This window comes from Pleurodeles waltl, chromosome 7 (assembly GCF_031143425.1).
Source record: "Pleurodeles waltl isolate 20211129_DDA chromosome 7, aPleWal1.hap1.20221129, whole genome shotgun sequence".
NCBI classification, from domain to species: Eukaryota; Metazoa; Chordata; class Amphibia; order Caudata; family Salamandridae; genus Pleurodeles; species Pleurodeles waltl.
In genome coordinates this window covers 1,092,408,259-1,092,426,561 of record NC_090446.1, presented here as the reverse complement: position 1 = coordinate 1,092,426,561, position 18,303 = coordinate 1,092,408,259, and positions in this window count along the sequence as shown.

Genomic DNA, 18,303 nt, shown 5'->3' with positions numbered 1-18,303 from the left:
CTTGCCTTGAAGGGCCCAGTTCAGCGGTTCTTGAGACGGCGGGGCCCAGTTCAGCGGTTCTTGAGACGGCGGGGCCCAGTTCAGCGGTTCTTGAGACGGCGGGGCCCAGTTCAGCGGTTCTTGAGACGGCGGGGCCCAGTTCAGCGGTTCTTGAGACGGCGGGGCCCAGTTCAGCGGTTCTTGAGACGGCGGGGCCCAGTTCAGCGGTTCTTGAGACGGCGGGGCCCAGTTCAGCGGTTCTTGCCTTGAAGGGCCCAGTTCAGCGGTTCTTGAGACGGCGGGGCCCAGTTCAGCGGTTCTTGAGACGGCGGGGCCCAGTTCAGCGGTTCTTGAGACGGCGGGGCCCAGTTCAGCGGTTCTTGAGACGGCGGGGCCAAGTTCAGCGGTTCTTGAGACGGCGGGGCCCAGTTCAGCGGTTCTTGAGACGGCGGGGCCCAGTTCAGCGGTTCTTGAGACGGCGGGGCCCAGTTCAGCGGTTCTTGCCTTGAAGGGCCCAGTTCAGCGGTTCTTGAGACGGCGGGGCCCAGTTCAGCGGTTCTTGAGACGGCGGACGGTCTATGGCCAACTGCTAATTGCCTGGTGGTGCCCTCCTGGGCAGCGGGGATGGTGCTCCTTCACTGCCCACCTGGGCTGTGGGTGGTGGGGCCCTCCTGGCCAGCTGGGCTGGGTCCTCCCTGGGCAGCGGCTATGGGGATGGTGGGCTCTCCCGGGGCAGCTGTGCCGGTTCCTCCCGGGGCAGCGGCTATGGGGGTTGTGGGCTCCTCCTGGGCAGCAGGCCTGCTGCCTGACCTCTCCAACTTGCTGCCCTTGCCCTCCTTAGTCATCGGCCTGTGGCCCTTTCCTCCCTTTGGAGCTGTGGCTGGTGACTGTCTCTGGGTGGTGTCCGGGGGGGATGTAGAAGGCGGGCTCCTGCGGCGCCCCTTCCGCCTTCTGCTCCTCTTCCCAGGGGGTGGGCTGGCTGTCCCCTTGCTGCTGGGCGAAGATCCAGACATGCGGGCTGGCGGGCTCCAATACCCCTGCACCCTTGTCAAGGGGGCTGCAGGGCTGGTGGTGGCTGAGGTGCTCTTCTTACCCCGACGAGAAGGAGGGGGGGGCTCAGGGTCAGGAAAGAAGTTAGTAGTGGCGAGGAAGAGCTTCTTCGGACAATGGAGAGTGGTAGGTACAGTGGGAATGGGAGTGGAGGGAGAGGATGTGGTTGTAGGTGAGTCACGTTTGCTGTCTTTGGGTGCAGGTGCAGGAGGGATAGGCTGTCGTGAGGTGGATGGCTGTTGGGTGGGTGGGTGGCTGCGTTTGTGTGGTGTGGAAGAGGGGGTGACAGACACAGTGGGAGAGGACACAGGGGACGTGTAAATGGCAGTGGGGGTGGTGACTGCACGTGTGCGGACTGGAGTGGAGGGTGTGCTGGTGATGGAAACACTGGCTGATGGTGAGGTGAATGGAGGTGTGAGTGTAGACGTCACAGGGAGGGAGGAGGGAGACGAGGAGGTGGGGGTCACAGAGGTGGTAGTGACTGTTGGCATGTCTGCATCGGAATGTTGCGTGTGTGAATGTCTGCGTGATCTGTGGTGCTTATGTTTGGATGAGCTTCTCTTGGGTGTTGAGGTGTGTGCAGGCTGGTCTGATGGTGTGGGTGGGACAGGCAGAGGAACAGGAGACTGGGAGGAGGGAGTTAGTAGAGGCAGGCAGGAGACAGGGACAATGGCTGCCGTCAGTGCTGAGGCCAGAGCCTGGAACGATCGCTGATGGGCAGCCTGACCCGAATGAATGCCCTCCAGGTACGCATTGCTGCGATGAACCTCCCTCTCCACCCCCTGGATGGCATTCAAAAGGGTAGTCTGCCCAACAATGAGCGTTCGGAGGAGGTCAATGACCTCCTCACTGAGGGCAGCGGGGGTAACAGGGGCAGGGCCTGAGGTGCCTGGGGCGAAGGAGATGCCCGGCTTCCTGGCAGAGCGGGCACGGGGCGAACGCTGAGGGGCTGCTGGGAGGGCGGAAATGGTGCGCTGGGTGGCGGCTGTACCTGTAATGGCGGGGGGCACGGATGGTGCCACCCCCGCAAGGGAGCCCCCTTCCGAGGACGTGTCCGTGTCGCTGCAGGGTCCAGTCGTCCCCGTCGTGGAGCTCCCCTCGCCCTCCGTCTCACTGGTCCAGTCTGACTCTGTGGCATGGCCCTCCTGGGCCATGTGAGATGCAGCTCCCTCCTGCCCCGATGCCACTTCTCCTCCGCCTGATGATGCTGATGCACACAAGCACAGAAAGACAAACAAAAAGGGGGGGGGAGAGAGAAATAAAGGGATATTGATTACATGGATCTCCGGTACAGTTAGCGGACATGACAGACACAGATGCCCCCTGCACTAAGTTGCACACTTGGGGTCCGCTACGCATTCCGTGGAACATGCCCTACACGCCTAGAGTTGACAACTGCACCCATGGATGACACGGCCCAGGGATGGCTGTACTGACAAACTACTGAGGGTGGTGGCTGGGGACACAGGGGCTTACGGGGGTGCCCAGCCTACAGATATCGCCCTGGCCTAGGGGGACCCCCAGCCCTCCTCCCCCACCCAGACACCTCCACTGCGCGACAACAGAGTAGCTAATGCTTGTACTCACCCCCTTGTGTCTGCTGTGCTGCCCTCACGCGCCCATCCAATTCAGGGTAGGCCACCGCCAGGATCCGGAACATCAGGGGGCTCAGTTGACGGCAGGCACCCCGCCTACGTTGGGAGGCCATCCCCAGCAGAGACTCGGCGGTCTTCTTGGTCCCGCGGCGGATGTCCTCCCACCTCTTGCGGCAGTGGGTGCCCCGTCGATGGTGGACCCCCAGGGCCCGGACTTCCTTGGCGATGGCACGCCAAATCCCGATCTTCTCATGGGCGCGGACCTATGTGACACGTACAGGGAGGGAGAAATACCACGTTCAAGTTTCTCAGCATTTTCCTTTCCAGTGGCCCAACGCCCCCCATCCCCGCCAGGCCCCCCGCCATGCCCAACATGCCCCCCATCCCCGCCATGCCCCCCGCCATGCCCAACATGCCCCCCATCCCCGCCAGGCCCCCCGCCATGCCCAACATGCCCCCCATCCCCGCCAGGCCCCCCGCCATGCCCAACATGCCCCCCATCCCCGCCATGCCCCCCGCCATGCCCAACATGCCTCCCATCCCCGCCAGGCCCCCCGCCATGCCCCCCGCCATGCCCAACATGCCCCCCATCCCCGCCAGGCCCCCCGCCATGCCCAACATGCCCCCCATCCCCGCCATGCCCCCCGCCATGCCCAACATGCCCCCCATACCCGCCAGGCCCCCCGCCATGCCCAACATGCCCCCCATCCCCGCCAGGCCCCCCGCCATGCCCCCCGCCATGCCCAACATGCCCCCCATCCCTGCCAGGCCCCCCGCCATGCCCAACATGCCCCCCATCCCCGCCATGCCCCCCGCCATGCCCAACATGCCCCCCATCCCCGCCAGGCCCCCCGCCAGGCCCCCCGCCAGCCCCAACATGCCCCCATCCCCGCCAGGCCCCCAAGCCAGCCAGTGGCCCCAAATCCATATTGAATTAAACTCACTTGTTGGTCTGGAGGACCGTAGAGTAGCGCATACTGGGGGAGGACCCCATCCACAAGTTTCTCCAACTCCTCTCCAGTGAAGGCAGGGGCCCTTTCCCCAGTCGCAGCAGCCATTGTCCCTTCCAGACCGAGGTCACAGCAACACTTGCAGTATAGGTCCTCTCCTGTGAAAGTTCAAGTCGCAAGTGGATAAGTAGATAGAAAATGGCGGTCACGTCCGCGGCGGTGCGTACCGCGGCGGTGCGTCCCGCCACCGCCGGCGCCCTTCGCCATTGGCTCCTGAAACCCATAGGCTTCAATGTTAACCAATGCGGCTTCGCGCCGCGGTCTTCGCCCGCCGCCTGCCGCGGTGTGCCACGCCAGCGCATTGACCTCACATCCCATTGTCACACTTCACAGGTCAGGCAGCCGCCATTTCCAGGGCCCACATGGCTCAATTTCAACTGCGTCACACAGGCCTAGGCCTTGCATAGCCACTCAGAGACGCCATTCACTGCATAGAGAATCGTATACTGTGCTAGCTGTGAGTACGTACCTGTGGGTTGCCTGACTGTGTGCTCCATGTTGTCCTTCCTAGGCACCGTCCGCTGGGTTGGGCGAGGAGACGGATGAATCCTCCCGTGTACCGACCGCTGGTGGACCTGTCGACAATGGAAGAACGCCACATTATCCTGACCTACCGTCTTAACCGTGCCACTATCCATGAACTGTGTGCCCAGCTGGAGCCCGACCTGATGTCCCCCATCCGCCAACCCAAGGGATTCCCCCTCTGGTGCAGGTCATGTCAGTACTACATTTCTTGGCAAGTGGGTCATTTCAGACAACCGTGGGAATTGCTTCCGGGATGTCTCAGCCCATGTTTTCGAAGGTGTTATCCAGAGTGTTGTCTGCCCTGATGAAATCCGTGAGGAACTACATCATTTTCCCTGAGGTGGGCGAATTGGCTACAGTGAAGGGTGATTTCTACGCCCTTGGACATATTCCCAACGTAATTGGTGCCATTGATGGGACCCATGTGGCTTTGGTTCCCCCAAGAGACAGGGAGCAGGTGTACAGGAACAGAAAAAGTTACCATTCAATGAACATCCAGGTGGTGTGTTTGGCTGACCAGTACATCTCGCATGTAAATGCCAAATTCCCAGGGTCAGTGCATGACGCCTACATCCTCAGGAATAGCAGCATCCCTTACGTGATGGAACAGCTACAGAGACACCGTGTATGGCTAGTGGGGGACTCTGGGTACCCCAACCTGTCGTGGCTACTGACCCCAGTAAGGAATCCCCGGACCAGGGCAGAGGAACGGTACAATGAGGCCCATGGGCGTACTAGGAGGGTGATCGAACGCACCTTTGGCCTCCTAAAGGCCAGGTTTAGGTGCCTGCATATGACCGGTGGATCCCTAATGTACTCACCTAAGAAGGTGTGTCACATCATCGTGGCCTGCTGCATGCTTCACAACCTGGCTTTGCGCCGCCAGGTGCCTTTCCTGCAGGAGGATGGTCGAGACGGTGGTGTTGTGGCAGCGGTGGAACCTGAGGAGAGTGACGAGGAGGAAGACGACGGGGCTGAAACAGACAACAGGGACAGAATCATTGAACAGTACTTCCAATAGGACACAGGTAACATTTCAAAGATAATTTAGTAAATGTTAACTACTCTGCAGCATCTCTGCTGCCTGTCTATTTGCCCCAGTGTATGATGACTGAGTTTTGGCTTTTCCCTCCCTATTTCAGATCTGGGGTCCCCACTACGAGTCCTGTGCTTCGTTTCCCCATGGACTACAGCTTTGTGGCAGCTGTTTGTTGACTTCACCATGTACAAGGACATATTTGCACTGTCATGTCAATTACAATCTATTGAAATCACAGCCAGACTCCTGATATTTTGGTGCAAAATAGGTGTTTATTGAAGTGCTCAAAATGGGATGGGTGGTATCAAGTGGGTGGGGGCTATGGTGAAGGAATGTCCATGGCAGAGTCCAGAGTAACAGTCACACAGGTGCATTGTCCAGAGGCCTGTGGAGAGATGGAGCATGGGCAGTTCAAGGATGGACAGGGTGACAATGTGGGACAGTGGGATGACATCAGGTGGTATCCTTTGCTGGCGGGGGTCTTGACATCCTACTCTGTCTTCTTGCGAGATCTCAGGGCCCTCTTGCGGGGTGGTTCTTCTCCTGCAGGAGGTGGGGGTCTGGTGGGCTGCTGCTGTGCGGGGGCCTCCTGTCCACTAGCGCCGGCGGAGGTGGATGGCTGTTCTTGGTCCAGGCTAGTGGCAGGGGCCCTTGGGTGTTGTTCAGTGTCCGCCCTGCTGTTTACGAGGTCCTGCAGCAGCCCTACCATGGTAACCAGGGTGGTGTTGATGGCTCTGATGTCCTCCCTGTACCCCCGATAGTGTTCCTCCTGCAGCACCTGGATCTCCTGGAACCGGGCCAGTACCGTCGCCATCGTCTCCTGGGAGCGGTTGTATGCTCCCATGATGGTGGTAAGGACCTCGTGGAGAGTGGGTTCCCTGGGCCTCTCCTCCCCCCCCTGTCGCACAGCTGCCCACCGAGTTGCCCTGTTTCCCTGGGCCTCTGCCCCCTGGCCGGTGTGCCCACTACCACTGCCCCCAGGTCCCTGTTGTTGTTGGGGTGGTGGGTTATCCTGGGTGCCCTGTAGTGGTAGACACACCGCAGATTGACGCGCCCTGGAGACAGAGGCATGGGCCCGCTGGGTGGGAGCTGTGCTGGTGTTCCCAGAGGGGTTAGGGTCTGTAGTGGCCTGTGCCTGTGTGAGGGGAACCGACTGTCCAGAGGTCCCCGATGGTCCGGGCTGGTCATCGGTGTCCAGATCGACAGAGCTGCTGTCATCGCTGACGGCCTCTTGGGTGGGGGGTGTGGATAATTCTGGCCCCTCCGCCGCGGTGTGTTGACGGTCGGGTCCTGCAGGGGTATAGAGGTATGGTTATAGTTTCAATGTGTGGCATATGGGTGTATCTGTGGGTTCCCGTGTCCCCAAGTGCTGGCATTCGTGTGTGGGGGCTTTGGTGAGGGTGGCTTGTGGGTGGGATGTGTATATGCATTGGGCATGCTTTGGTGATGGGTGTCCATGCTTAGTGGACGCATGCAGGCCTAGGTTTTGGGATGTGTGGGTTGTGATGGTGAGACATTGGCGGGGAATAGGTGTGCTGGGGGTGGGGGTGAGGATGGTGGTGGGGGTGAGGATGGTGGTGGGGGTGAGGATGGTGGTGGGGGTGAGGGTGGGGGTGAGGATGGGGGTGGGGGTGAGGGTGGGGTTCGAGGATGGGGGTGAGGGTTGGGGTCTGATTTGGCATGCAGGTGGGGGGGAAGCAGTATTGACGCTTCAACTTACCAGTATCCATTCCTCCGCCGACTCCTGCGAGGCCGTCAGGATGCAGGATGTTCAAGACTTCCTCCTCCCATGATGTGAATTGTGGGGGTTGAGGTGGGGGTCCTCCGCCAGTCTTCTGCACGGCGATGTTGTGCCTGGATACCATGGAACGCACCTTCCCCCGTAGGTCGTTCCATCGCTTCCTGATGTCTTCCCGATTTCTGGGGTGCTGTCCCACTGCGTTCACCCTGTCGACAATCCTCTGCCATAGCTCCGTCCTCCGGGCAATGCTGGTGTATTGTATCTGTGTGCCGAACAGCTGGGGCTCTACCCGAACGATTTCCTCCACCATGACCCTGAGTTCTTCGTCTGTGAAGCGGGGTTGTCTTTGGGGTGCCATGGGGTGGTGTGTATGATGTGTGGGGTGGAGTATGTGTATTTAAGTGAGTTGAGTGTGGTGGTGTGTGTTGTTTTGTGTGTGGATAGTGTGTGGGTGATGGTGTTGAGTGGCTGTGGCTGTTATGTTTTGGATGCTGGTGTCTCGCTCTTGTCTTCTTTACGAATTTTTAAGCGTAGGGGTTTGTGGGTGATGTGGGTGTGTGTTTTATATTGTATTGTGTGTGTGGGAGTGGTGTGTGTATGTGTATCAGGTGTGTGGGATTCAAATCGTCCAATGTGGCTGAGTTTTGTTCGTTTGTGTGTATTCTGACCGCGCCGGTGTGTCCCGCCAATGGAATACCGCGTTTGAATGACCGCCGCGTGGATTCGTTGGTCGTAATGGCATGGGCGTATTTCTGTTGGCGTGACGGTGGAGGTTTGGTCACCTCCACCTTTCCGCCGACCGCTGGTCTGGCGGTCTGTTGTGGCGGTCGGATTTACGGAGGTTTGCCTTCTGCGGGTCAGAATGACCGTGGCGGGTTTCCGCGACCGCGGCGGGATTATGGAGGATTTCTGACCGGCGGTAGGCGCCTTTTACCGCCGAGGTCAGAATGACCACCAATGTGTCTATTTTTCCCACACTGCAAAGCCCTTGTGTCAATTTTTGGCACACAGTTTTGGATCCTCACTGCGATGGGGGGTCTTTTAACACCCAGGAACGATGTGTGGAAATCCTGGGTGTGCGGGATGAAGTCACAGGTGCTGCACCGATCGGGTATGGTGATGCATTGGAGTTTCTGTCGCATGGTAGGCACTGTGTTGATTCCTCATGCCGGAAGTCGGGCTGCATCATTCCGGCTCAGCAATGCCTCAGTCCGGTATGGCTGTGCATCGATGTTTTGGTTGCTATGCAGGCGCTGCTTCGATCTCCGCTCAGAAAGCAGGGCTGTGTTTTTCCAGTTTGGTGGTGCCACGATTCTTTCACTGCTGAACAGGCTGTGCATTGATTCCGGCCGGCTGTGCGTCGATTTTCACCAGACAAGGAGTTTCCTTGAAGAGTAGAAGTCTTTTTGGCCCTGAGACTTCAGAAACAGGAGGCAAGCTCAATCCAAGCCCTACGAGAGCACTTCTCAGCAGAGCCAGAGGCCAACAAGGCAGCAGGGCAACAGCAAGGCAGCAGTCCTTCACAGCAAAGCAGTCCATGTGAGTCCTTTGGCAGCAAGACAGCTCCTCTTGGCAGGTTGAAGGATCTGGTTCAGAGTGTCTCTCCCAGGAAGTGTCTGACTTGGTGGGGTCAGGGACCCAATTTATATATTCCCAAAAATGCCTTTAAAGTGGGGGAGACTTCAAAGAGTGGTTTTGAAGTGCACAAGGTCCCCTTTCAGTACAACCATGTCTGCCAGGGTCCCAATAGGGGATTTGGTATTCTGTTGTGTGAGGACAGGCTACTAGCCTTTGAAATGTAAGTGTCAGGCCCCTCCACCCTTTCAGCCCAAGAAGACCCATTCAATATGCAGATCAGAGCAAGTGTGACCGGGTATCCTGGGTTTGTGGTTGTCTGGGTGAAATGCATAAGGGAGCTGTCGAGCCTAGCCCAGACGTGGATTGGATGGATTTTAAGTGCAGAGAAATGCTCACTTTCTAAAAGTGGCATTTCTAAAATAGTTTAAAAAATCCAACCTCACCTATAAGCAGGATTTTCTATTACCATCCTGGCCATACTAAATATGACCTGTTTACCCCTTTCTGATCTGAATTTACCACTCAAACAGTATATGAGGGTAGCCATAATGTTAGCCTATGAAAGGAGCAGGCCTCACAGTAGTGGAAAACAAATTTAGGAGCTTTCCACTACCTGGACATATAAAACACACAGGTATATGTCCTGCGTTTTACCTACATAGCACCCTGTCCTATAGGTTACCTAGAGCCTACCTTAGTGGTGACTTATATATAGAAAAAGGGGACTTTAAAGGGGCTACTTTTATGGGTGGCACAACCAGTGCTGCAGGCCCACTAGTAGCATTTAATCTAAAGGCCCTGGGCACATGTAGTGCACTTTACTAGGGACTTACAAATAGATCATATATGCAAATTTCGAATGAACCAATGTTACTATTTTTCAAGGAAGAGAGCATATGCAATTTAGCACTGGTTTGCAGTAGTAAAGTGCACAGAGTCCTAAAAAAAGCAGAAACTGTGTCAGAAAAGTGGTGGGAAGCAGGCAAAATGTTGTGGGATGACCATATTAAGGCTGTCAGGTCTAACAGTTCTCTGGTAAACAATTGTGAAAAAATGGTTTAACGCCTGCTGACAGATGTGATCATTGTAAAATCCCTTCATTAATCACTAGAGTTTCCCAGATTCTGAAATGTACTGCTTTAGCTCCAGTAACCAGTCACAGTACCTAACTTTCTCTTGTTGTATTTTAAATTATTAAATTTTTCTATTCCTGCTACCAGGACAATAGCAATACTTGACTTGTCCGGTAATAGCTAACATTTTTGTAATTCCCAAATCAGGTGGGTAATAAATGATATCCCTGTATTTAAATTAATATAGTTGTTTTGAATTACACGTGTTAATTCTGTTTTTTCACTAAATTAGAGATGCTATACAGTGTTTCCAGTACTTGTCCGGATGTCGTCCAGAAGAACATATTTTTGTCAGAAAAGAATAAATAGTGTGGAGAACTGGCTCTTGGCGCTGGGTCCATACATTCAGGACTGTAGAAGTATTTACTTCTAAGGTGGGACCTGCAGAGGCAGTGGAGCATGAACATAGATTCCAGGCTCCCATACAGTGGTCGCAACTAGCAAAATGATGCCTGCTTAATTCTCACATGTTGTAGGGCTCCCGCTCTTGGTTAGTTTGTCACTAGCATGGTATCACTTTGCTTTTTTATTTTTCTCCCCTCTTCTGGGGTTTTCTCCCCAATTCCTATTGCTTCAATACCTGTCACCATCTTTCAAGATTGGTAAAAAAAAAAACATGGGCCATATTTACAAACCCGGTTGTGTCACTCTTAAACATAACGTGGTACATGAGCGACGCAACTCCTAACACATATTTATGACGGTGACCTTGCATGGCTTCATAAATCTGGGGTAACTCAACACAGCAAAATTCATTGTGTTGTGTCACTCTGCTCTGGGAAGGCATTGCATTTGTGTTCCCACACAACTCCCATGGATTTAGATGTATTCCCAGATTTACAAGAAGTTGTAAACTTGGGAAGGCATCAAAATGGTACACCTTCCCAGGGGAGGCGTAACAAGGAGAAATATCTTTATTTCTCCTTGTTACTTCCTCTTTCTATGTGTGTTGCAAGCTGCAGTGCACATACAAAGAACAATATGCCTCTCAGGATTGTTTTTGCGTGGGAAGGTGAACTTTCCCTGTGATGCAGAGCAGTGCAGCAAGGTCACTTTTTCAAAAATATGGCCCTATGTTTGGTGATTTTCCATCATCTTTAATGTGGTTCGTTCAGAGTGGTGGAGATTTTCCTGGTACTTTTGGGACATGTGAAAATCTGGTGAAGGATGGTTCATTTCTTTCATTTGTAAGTTAAGGAGTATTATTGAGGTCTGGACTAATTTATTATCTAAGGGGTATATTTAAGAGCCCCTAGCACCTCCTTGCACTGCATTAGCGTATGTGGCCCAACAAAGCCAAACTTAATGCATCATATTTACAAAGTGGCGCAATACATGCATTGCACCACTCAGAGCAGGGGTTAAAATGGGGCTTACCATTGTTTTCAGTGGGCCCCTGTGTACTGTTCAGGGTTAGCGCCAACAGTTTGGCACTAGCCATGAACAGTACTTCAATAGCATCAGAAATTCTGACACTATTGCCTCCTACCCTGTGCCATGGTGAGCCGTATTTTAAATACGACACACACATGGCACACACATGGTGGCAGTAGGGGAGGCGCAAGGAGCCGCAAGAAAAGTGGACGATTCCATGCCCCAAATATTACTTTAAAACTCCCATATATGCGAGAACCTAGACGTTCCTCCTGTGGTGTCAGAACACTTCTCCGCCTTCCTTCCATAACCCCAAAGCTCGTTTCTCTACGTATTTTACACTTATTTACCTTGCAACTTAACCCTTTTAGCTTGTGCACTCTTACTTAACCTTGCGGGATGGAGGGCATTCCTAAGAAGACTGAAGCAACGTGGACAGGATGAACTCCTTTTCGTATTTATATCGATTCATATAATTTTGTTTTCTAGTTCAACACTGAAAAAACGTGCTTAACGCCGCAGTTTCTCCTTTCAACATTAATTATTTACCAACGCTTGAGATCATGGGATCCTTTTAAGAAGGTGAGAAAATGCAATGCTCTGCAAATGCGATACATTTAGTACAGTGTGTCCCCGAGTTATTGTATTTCATCTTGCAGCTATAATTAGAATTTAGAGAACATCTCAAAATGTTCAGTACAGACACTCAATAGGCATTTTTTCCAAACCCATGGCATATCTTTTTACCTAGAACTGTTTGTTGGCATAATGAGCTGCTGTAAAAAAACATTACTAGTGCCTTCTCAATATGGTTGCTCTGAAAGAAGATAAAAAATGTCAAAAAGACCCAATCTTGATATAATTGGGCAAACAACCAACACATCATTATAACTTTTTTTTTCAAATTCAACTTAGCTGACATAAATATGACACTCTAAAAGGTTATTATGGAAAAGTTGTTAGAAACTAGTTAACAAAAAATAGTGAACTAACCGTCTCCTTTATTACAAAAAACTGGACATGCAGACCCAGTAAATAGTTAACTCCAGTCAGATGTTTATGGCGCGCACAAAAAGCTTTAAAGGGGCGCTATATGCATACAATGAACTACAGTAGTGTTTTATGCATTCCTTTGAGTTACTTTTACATAAGGAGAACAAAATCGCCCATCTGGATGACAAAACACTGCGCTGGGTAGAATTTCAGATAAATAATATTAAGAACATTATAAATAACATACAAATCCACGTGCCTAGCTTGCGATAGTGCAGCGGCACCAGAGCACAGGGGACTACATGGATCCACATCACACAATTAGTGTTTTTTTGTATGAAAAAATCAGTTAGGCAATGGCGGGGCAATTTCCTTTCTTACATTGGGGCACATACCCTTTTACTACGTCACTGTACCTACTAATATAAAAGGGAAAAGAGAGCTAGCAGGCAAAAGGTAGTAATTGTTTCGAGCATAGTGCTTATGATTCAACCAATAAGTTTTTTATCTGGCACAATATATCATCACACCTTTAAATGTCCGCAAACTATAAGGATAATTTGACAAACTGCATATCTACCCAAAATATTACTCATTAGTAGTTTGCCAAGCACTACGTAAGTGGATCAGTTCCAGTGTCTGCATATGTCAAGACCCATCATGCCTTTCTTACAATATTTTATTATGGCAACAAACCGTGCCATTAAGTGTCCCATATCAAACCTTGAGGGGTAGATGGTGTTGAACTCCCATCCTTCCGCAGTCTCTTTCCTCACAAATATTGCTGATGTGGGTTCATTGAGTGGTTCCCCAGTTGTGTTTAATGTTCACAATTTGGTGAGCCCAATGGTCTTTGATATCTAGGATCAGATTTACTACGATTTTGTGCGAGGGTTGTGTCACTTTTGTGGCACAACCCAAATGCAAATTGTTGGTATTTACAGAGCCACTCAAAGCTACTTTGCATGGTTTAGTAAAGACAAAACAATGCAACACAGTGCATAGCACTGTCTTACATTACCTTCCATTAGCAAAGCATTCCATGGATGGAGCATGGGTGTTCCGATGCATCCACCCATGAATTTTGGCTCATTTCCAGATTTACTAAAGCGAGTAAACCCGGGAATGCATTAAAACATAACACCTTCCCCAATGAAGAGCAACAAAGAGAAATGTATTCATCTTCCGCATTGAACAGCACACATAGAAAGAAGGCTGTGCCCCTAAGAATTATGTTTGTGCAGGAAGGTATGCCCATAATGCAGGCACCCTTGCAGCCTCAAGTGCACTAGTATTTGCAGAGAGCTGACGTGCCATATCTTAATAGATATGGGGATTTTTGCATCTCCTTCCCATTCACAATATGCAGCACAGAAACGGGGCTCTCTACACAGCGTTGCATGAATTCTAGGTAAATCTGCCCACAGGTGTCTATCTCCTCGTCCTCTCTCTGCTGTGGTGGATTCCTAGGGAACTTCCGCCCTATGTTGGATGCAGCTGCAGTACTTTACAGCACACAGACACCTCTGCGCATAAGAGGAAGAAGAGTGAAGTTGTTTTCCTTGATTCCTTACACTCGCTGCCCCACACATTGTTTCAAAGTACGGCTGTCCCTTTTGAGGGATGAGCTGCAATAGGCTTCTGTAAGGAGGAGCTTTATTTATATCACATAGAAACCTTATATTTCTGTTGTTGACATTCTTCCTGCTTCAGGGTTATAACAAAGGGGCTCTTATACAGCTCAAAGCAAATTCTCAAAGTTTTCCTTGTTCTCTATTTTCTTCCACTTCATTCTACACCTCCTTCCATATCATCAAAAAAAAAAAAAAAAAGGATTCCGTCATTTGTTTTTGAGCAGTGGGATAGGAATTAGATGCATTATTAGGGTATTGAGGCAAAAGTGAATTTTAAATTCTTTGAAGGAGTGACATTAGGCGGAGGCTGTAAACTTACTTGGGGTCGTTAGCCCACAATTATTTAAGAGCTCAAACTACACTGTGGATTTCAACAACAGCTTTAACGGTTAGAAGCTTCATCAGAATTGAATCAATTGTGTATCCTTCATGTCATAAGAAGTGTGATCTCACTAAGTAGCTATAACTTGCATGACTGAAGAACTTTTAGCAAGTGATGAGTCTCTTCTGGTTCTTTCGAAAAATAGAATTGATTGTATGCCACTTTCCAAGCATTCTTCTAAGGAAGAAATACACTGCAGACACTCAAGGCTGCTAGCTATACATTACATGTGCTAAGAACAAGCAATACAGCGTGGAAAAGAGTGCATTACTTTATTGTCCGAGACAAATTGATCCAATGTAACATTCAAAAGGAACGGTAGAGTCAAAGGCCCTCATTACAACCCTGGCGGTCGGTGTTAAAGCGGAGGTAACACTGCCAACAGGCCGGCGGGTAAAAAAAAATGAGAGCACGACCACGGCAGAAACTGCCAACATAGACAGCCATTTTAAGAATCCGACCGCCATGGTGGCAGCATCAAACACCGCGGCAGTCACCGCCAACAGACAGGCGGAAGACAATGTACCGCCCACACTATTATGAGAGGCCAATCCGCCAGTTTTTCTGGGGCGGTACCAACACCATCAAAAGCACGGCTGAAACAGTACATAAAAAGGGAACCACTCACCTTTCGACACTCCACGAAGAACCTGGACGCCATCGAGCCTGAATTGCAGATCCTCCCCATGTTGGTCTATCCTTTTATACACCACAAAGTAGAAAGAAGGCAGTGGCGGCGATGATGGTGAGTACTGCACCTAGCACACAGGGGAGGGAAGGAGGGAAAAGAGAGTGATACACACATGCAGCACGCAACACCCCCACCCTCACCCACAACAACATACACACAAACGCATCCAACAACAATACTGATACACCCGTCACCCCCTGGAAGAACGCAAGGACAAAAGGAAATGAGTCTAACCAGTGTTATATTGGAACATTCAGATATGGCAAGAGAAAATCAAATAACAGTATATACAAAAGTTCACATTATATACACAATGCCGTACACTGTCCCTTGTAAATGTCCGTGGACCAGTGGTCCAAAAAAGCATGGGCGAAGCCCACACATGACACCTGCCTCAAAACGGAGAGAACACTGCAAGGGCATCAGGTGGAAAAAAACACAGGCCCCTCAGAGGGAAGGGGAGGAGGGGCACGTCAGCCGGAATATGGTACGACGCCACTGCCCCTCGAGGGGCCTCCATGCCCACTGCTTGGTCGTGGGGAGTGCAAAGCCACAGTCTCTCAAGTGGGTGGCTTGCCTACTGCTTGGTCCTGGGAAGTGCAAAGCCACAGTCTCTCAAGTGGGTGGGTTGCGCACTGCTTGGTCCCGGGGAGTGCAAAGCCACAGTCTCTCAAGTGGGTGGGTTGCCTACTGCTTGGTCCTGGGGAGTGCCAAGCCACAGTCTCTCAAGTGGGTGGGTTGCCCACTGCTTGGTCCTGGGAAGTGCAAAGCCACATTCTCTCAAGTGGGTGGTTTGCCCACTGCTTGGTCCTTGGGAGTGCAAAGCCACCGTCTCCCAAGTCGGTGACATTCTCTACTGGTTCTGGAGGGGGCATTGTGTCCAGAGTGCTTGATCCTGCCATGGATAGGGGGAGTGGATGCATCTCTCCACTGGTTCTGGAGAGGGCATTGTGCCCAGAGTGCATGATCCTGCCAAGGATAGGGGGAGTGGATGCATCTCTCCACTGGTTCTGGAGGGGGCATTGTGCCCAGTGATGCTGCACCTGGGGAGTGGCAGTTACCCTCCTGTCACCTAGGTGTCTGAGCCACGAGATGTACATGGAGCAGGTAGCATGATACTCCATGGAGGCAGAGCCACACTCCATCCTGCGGCGACTTGGCTGCCAACTGCTGCTCATGCCAGTGCTGGTGCCCCAAGTGACGTGTCCAGGGTCCAGGATGCCACCTGCAGCCTCAGACGGCCTCCCACTAGTGATGCTGCTGACGTCCAATATAGTGGTACCGGCTGGGCACTTGGCGGTGCATATGCTGGTGCAGGTGGCAGTGGCTGCGGCGGTGGCTGCAGCAAAGTTGCTGCCGGTGCTGGCTGTGCTGCTGGTATCTTTTGTGTTGGAGCCTCGGATGGCTGATCCTTGGGGATGATGCTGCAGACTGATGTTGTGGCAGTAGCGGTGCAGGTGGCAGTGCAGGTGGCAGTCGTTGCAGCGGTGGTGACTGTGGTCACCAGCCCCTCACCAGGAGGCATCGTGCCCTGAGGTGACTTGCCCTTTGTCTTGTGTCCCTTCCCCACCTTGGCAGTCGCTGCTGGGACCTTGGCACTGTCCTCTCTGTGTTTGGGTGAGGCCTTGCTGGGTGGGTGGTGCGACTTTCCCCTGCTGGAAGCCGGCCCCTTTTTCACCTTGGCAGGTGGCAGAATCGGGTGGTCCTGACATGCTCTCTGTTGGGCTGCTCGCCAGAATGAATGACCTCCAGGTATGCATGTTTTTGCTGCAAACGCCTCTCGACACCCTGGATGGCATTCAGAATGGTTGACTGCCCAACAGTGAGGGATCTCAGGAAGTCAATAGCCTCCTCACTGAGGGCAGCAGGGCTGACTGGTGCAGGGCCTGAGGTGCCTGGGGCGAAGGAGATGCTCACCCTCCTGGATGGTAGGGCACGGGAAACACGCTGAGGAGCTGCTGGGAGGGCGCTGCTGGTAGTGGGGGTGGTGGCTGTACCTGTAGTTGGGGTGGGCACAGGGAGGTTCCATCAGAGGAGGAGTTGCTGTCGCTGGCATCCCCTCCTGTCCCCGTCGTGGAGCTCCCCTCGCTTTCCGTCCCACTGGTGCCTTCACCCTCCGTGGATTCACCCTCATGGGCCATGTGGGATGCAGCTCCCTCTGTCACCGGTGCCTCTGCTCTTCCGCCAGATGATGCACATAAGGACAGGGTGACAAAACAAGAAGGGAGGGGAAGACAGAGGACACACATGGTCAATGCTAGCAACACCACTACTGTTGGCGGACACAACACACACTGAGCTGCCCTATGCACTAGGCCTTGCCAAACCACTCACTATGGTAGTCACGAGCCCATGGGGTACAATGCCTAAGGCCACCACATGCACACCTGACACCCACAGGACCCTGCACACTAGTAGCTGCCCAATTGTACCATTGGGGTAGGGGTGGTTCTGAGCCTGCAAACAAGGGACATACCCTGGCATGACTGCCCTTGCCTAGGGGCATCCACAGCCAACACCCCCCACCCAGCTAGTTCCTAAACCACGCAGAGTCAGCTTTATGACACTGTACTCACCCCGTTGTGGCTGCTGTAATGCCCTCAAGCACCCATCCAACTCTGGATAGGCCACTGCCAGGATGCGGAACAACAGGGGGGTCATGGTGCGACGGGCACCCCTTCCACGTTGGGAGGCCAGCCCCAACTGGTCCTCCGTCGTCTTCCTGCTCCAGCGGCCCAGGTCCTCCCATCTCTTGCGGCAGTGGGTGGTCCATCTGTGATAGACCCTCAGGGTCCGCACTTCCTTGGCGATGGCACGCCAAATACCCTTCTTCTGGTGGGCGCTGGCCTAGAGGGAAGGTACAGGAGGAAAGGAAATTACTCACCCGTTGCCCACCAGTTCTCACCCATGCCTTTGTACACTGACCATCCTCACATGCAGCACTCAGCCCACCCCCCAACATGTGCCCTACATCCACACCTCTCCAAACAGGCATTGCCCATGCATCATGCTCACAGTGTACTCACCTGTTTGGAGGACCGTAGAGTAGCGTGTACTGGGGGAGGACCCCATCCACCAGCTTGTCCAAATCCTCTGCAGTGAAGGCAGGGGCCCTTTCCCCAGACACTGTAGCCATTGTCGCTTCCAGACTCAGGTCACAGCAGCACTTGCAGTGTAGGTCCTCTCCTGTTGATGGTCAGGTATCAAGTGAGTGAACAGATAGAAAATGGCAGTCACGTCCATGGCGGTGCGCACTGTCACCGCTGGCGTACATCGCCATTGGCTCCTGGAACCAAGGGCCCAATGATAACCAATGTGGAGTTGCACGACGGTCTTCGACCCCCTACTGCGACGCTGCACAACACCAGCGCAGTTATCTAATTTGTCCTTGTCCCTCCTCACAAGTCAGGCAGCCGCCACTTCAGGGGTGTACATAGCATGGCACCTACCTGCGTCACAGCACATATTGGCATTTATATGGACTCACGATTTCACACACGGATTCTCTAACATTACATTAGACACAGTTGTGCTACCTATGTGGTAAATGACCCTCTGCTCACCGTTCTCCTCCATAGG